Source organism: Lolium perenne, chromosome 7 (genome assembly GCF_019359855.2).
Source record: "Lolium perenne isolate Kyuss_39 chromosome 7, Kyuss_2.0, whole genome shotgun sequence".
NCBI lineage: Eukaryota > Viridiplantae > Streptophyta > Magnoliopsida > Poales > Poaceae > Lolium > Lolium perenne.
In genome coordinates, this window is record NC_067250.2 from 146,645,448 (window position 1) to 146,649,913 (window position 4,466).

The 4,466-nt window shown below is 44.3% G+C and overlaps 1 long non-coding RNA gene across 1 annotated transcript; it reads left to right on the forward strand.

Annotated features, from left to right (window-relative positions):
* Positions 1–372: 372 nt before the first annotated feature.
* Positions 373–1,262, forward strand: LOC127298038 (uncharacterized). The gene is made up of 4 exons (XR_007849569.2): positions 373–566; positions 654–764; positions 853–922; positions 1,003–1,262. It is a non-coding gene; the product is annotated as an uncharacterized lncRNA (long non-coding RNA).
* The last annotated feature ends 3,204 nt before the right edge of the window (positions 1,263–4,466 follow it).

Here is a 4,466-nt window from a genome sequence, read left to right on the forward strand (position 1 = left end):
GGTGTTTGACGGGAAGACCGTTCAAAGTTCTCGACAAGACGCAACTGATTACGCCTTAGCTGAACGAGCATATCAGTTTGTTCAAGGGAAAGATTTGGTCGAGAATCTCGGGAAGGTACCAACATGTATGCGTAACTTGCATTCGTGGTACCTTAAGGCCTCAAAGGAAGGGATCGAGACTATCATGGTGCGAGTTAGGGAAGAGCACTACTTCCGTGAGTCTTGTGTGAACGTTGACTTCGCCGAACTCTTTCAGTTATACAATCTCCGGGCCCTCGACAAATCAATCATCGATTTGCTATTGTCTCGTAAGTGATTTATTTATTTAATTTGAGAAGTCGTTCATTGTCTGCAGATTATAATCTTTTGTGCGCTATATTATGCAGATCGAAGATGCTCGAATGCAAAAGGGACGATATCACAGACATTGGGTTCATTGACCCGAACACAATGCATGTCAAAACCATAGATGATCCCCTCTATAACAAGGATACACCGCAGACTTTGCTAAGGTTTTTGAAGCGACAACGTGACAAAAAGCTAATACTTTGGCCTTACAACTTCGAGTGAGTCTTACTGTCTTATAACACATTATATTTTGCTCACCGTATGTCAAAATTTTAACTAATGACTACATATTGAAACGTGCGTAGGTTTCACTTTATTCTTCTCGTCATCAATTTGGAAATTGGAGAAGTTGAAGTCTTGGACTCACTAACCAAAGAAAAGGATCTATACGTGTCTTGTTTTTTAATGCTCAGAAGGTAATTTGAATTCTTATCGGTTTGTTTCGTTAATTTCCTGCTTTGAACTAATTGATGACTCTTTTATGCATTTTCTTTTGTCGAGCAGCGTATGGCAAACTTTCATCAAGGAAGATACGTCCCGTGAATGGCCACCGAAGCTGCGATGGCGTGCGAAAGTAAGTAGTACTACCTAGGTCCACACACCTTTCAATTATCATACTTGACTATTGTTTGATTGAATTATATTCTTGTAAAGAAATGCCCGCAACAACCTCCGGGGACCGATCTCTGTGGATTCTTCGTTTGCGAGTTCATCCGCAGAATTGTCAACGAGAGAACGAATAATGAGAGAAATAAAGAGGTACAAAAACAATCTTCACAAATTTGTTTTGTTATCATAAGTTGTGCCGAGTTTCAGTAATAGTTGTTTCATGTATTCATTTGTATCTTATTCTTTTATAGTTGGCAAGAAAGCGGAACAAGCTCTCAATCGATGACCGCTTCATAGCAATAGGCGAGGAATTGGCGGGATTTTTCCTTCGGGACGTCATACCACCACTCGCAGAGCACCACAATGAATGAAGATGTACATGTTACATATATCGTTGACTCGAAGAGTACCACTATGCTACATGTAATAGACATATATAGAGTACGCCTCGGAGAGCACCACTATGCATGAAGATCGATCTTCATGCATAGTGCTACTTAATTTGCGATCTCATGCAATAACATGTGTGTTATATTATATGCACCAACTTGCTATGCATCATCTTGATCTTCATGTACTACCTAAACCCAAACGCGTTTCTGGTGCATCGACGCGATATGAATCAAACCGATATCCCTAAACCTCTCCAAAACCCTAAAAAGCCAATTCTCTGCCGCGGCAGAGATTTGGGAAAATTCCCTGCCGCGGGGGGAACCTTTGGTACCGGTTCGTATTACCAACCGGTACCAAAGATCCTCAGCCCTGAGCTCTCCTGGTGGCCCACGTGGAGGCCCGTTTTATACCGGTTCGTAAGCAACCGGTACGAAAGGGGGGGGGGCTTTAGTGCCGAATAATTTGTACCGGTTGCAAAACCGGTACGAATGGCCCTCTGGAACCGGTATAGATGACCGTTTTTCTACTAGTGCACATGCACTTAAAACTGCCTATTTTTGTTCATTACCTATGTCCAAATCCATACCCATAAAGTTTGGGTAGGGTATCAGGAATGAAAAATTATCAAAATTAGTATGGGCATGGACAGGGTAATTCTCTGCTATCGGCTGATTAAACCATATATACCCATTGGCACTTCGGAAGCAGCTAAACACGTATGCTATTGTGGCTAATTCCGCGCGTCGTGTTGCACGCAGACTAAGCTCGTAGGCTGTTGTGTTGTGCCTACTTCCGCGGGCCGCGCTGCATGCGTACCACTAGCTCACTAGCTGAGCCGTGCTTGTATGTTGGGCAAGGGAAGAAAACACGTTTCGCTGCATTTCTTTTCCAGTGGGTATTCAGTATCCGGTGGCCATTTGTATTGGGTATGGGTAAGTTATGCTTTGATGGGTATGGACAAACTTTGGATGAGGTGAGGATAAATCCAAACCCTCCCCGCATTACATGCACTCACGGCCCGCCGTGGTATTCCAGGAACGTATGTATCTGGCATTCCGGCTCCGGCTCTTGTTTCCGTGCATGTGCTCGTTGAACGGCAGCAGCACAACCTCTTGGCTAGCACCACAGAATTGAGCCCTTGGCCGTGCCGACGCCATCCTAGATGAAGTAGGCAAACTCGTGGAACCCCCTAAAGCTGGCAATGTATGCGGTGACCAAGCCATACGTGGTCAAACTGCGTGATTCCATAGTCGTCCACAGCGTCGGGGCTGCTCACGCCCCTCGGCGAGATCAAAGCCACAGCGCCTACGTAGGCGGAGGAGAAGGCCAGGAGCCTGATGGCGTGTAAGGCCTCGGCGACATCGACGCATAGCCCGATGGAGCGCACCGCGAAGACATGGGCCATGGGTTAAGTTCTCATCGAGTACAAACATAGGAACACGTCATGAAGAGCCTAGATCGATCATCATGCAGCCGCACCACGGCAACCGCACCATAGGCAGAGGTGGGCATCAGATCACGACGGTGCCGTGGCCGTGCTTTCTCAGCCCTTTTGATCCGATGTAGTCACGACAGACACATCGCCCGCGGGGGCTGCCGGCGTGGCTGGAGTTTTGTTTCCGTCCGTCGTGGTCACCAGTCGCCACCGTGGCGATTGCTCGATTTCTCGCACTACAGAAACGCGCCGAGGTGCCCACGGCTAGATCCTGTGCCGACAGCAAAATATCGGGGCCATCGGCACATGACCCGTTCCGGCCAGGCCAGCAGGTTAGCCGTCGGCACAGGAAAACCATCGACACATGAAGGTCTGTGCCGACGGCAACCGTCAGCACAGTTTCGACCGTCGGCACAGCCTCTTCACCGTAACGGCGTGGTAACAGCGTCAGGACTATGCCGATGTTTTTGCCGTCGGCACATATTTCAGCGCTGTGCCGACGGCAAAGCCGTCGGCATAGCTATTTTCCATTTTACCACAATAATCTTCGAAAAATCATAACTAAATCATTATAATTCAGAAAAATACAAATAATATATCAAAATTTTCAGAAAAATAAGATCTATCTTGAAAAAATATCAAACATGGAATATTGCAAATATCTCAAAAAATCTTCAAAAAATGAGCTATCATGTCCGATGTTTTATGGCTTTCACACAGAACAACCAATGTTATGGCTAGAATCGTTGCATAGTTTGTGATAATATGCCCATATTGTGCACACATGTGCATCTTGGGATGTATTCTGATGTTGCAGGAGGAAATTTTCCATTTTATCGCACGAAAAAACCATTTTCCATTTTTCAGGTGTCGAAACGGGGTGTTTTGTGAAGCAACCACAAAATTAAAGTTTCACATTGGTACCAACACATTTTTCAAAAATACTAGACCACATAAGATGGAAAATTTCATAACCGGTGTATATGGAACATTTCCATCCACCACTGATGAAAAAGACAAATTCCCGCCGAATCGGTAGGAGTCCGACTAGATTTGAACTACAGGTACATGATATAATGCTCAGGATTTTTTGTAAAAATCATTTTTAAGTTCACAACATGTTATTTCATCAGAGATCTAGTGCAAGTTTGGCGACCCTCAGCCCCGGGCAAAGGATCTTCTTGCCCGCCGTTTTGAATATAGTTTGAAACGGGCATATAAATTTTGAAAACGATCCAAACAATGTGAAACCTTCGCGTGGTGTCATATTATGTGTCATATTTGCAAGGAAAAATATTAAAGTTGGAAAATTGCAAACATCACAAAAAATCCATCACAAAATGAGCTATCATGTTCGAGGTTTCATGACATTTAGGTCAAACAACCAATGTTATGGATAAAATCGTGGCATAGTTTGTGATAATGTGCCCATATTGTGCACACGTGTGCATCTTGGGATGTCTTACGATGTTGCAGGAGGAAGTTTTCTATTTCATCGCATGAAAAAACCATTTTCCATTTTTGAGGTGTCGAAAACGGGGTGTTTTGTGAAGCAACCACCAAATTAAAGTTTCACATTGGTACCAACACATTTTTCAAAAATACTAAACCACATAATATGGACAATTTTTTAAACGGTGTATATGGAACCTTTCCGTCCACCCCTCATGAAAATGACAAA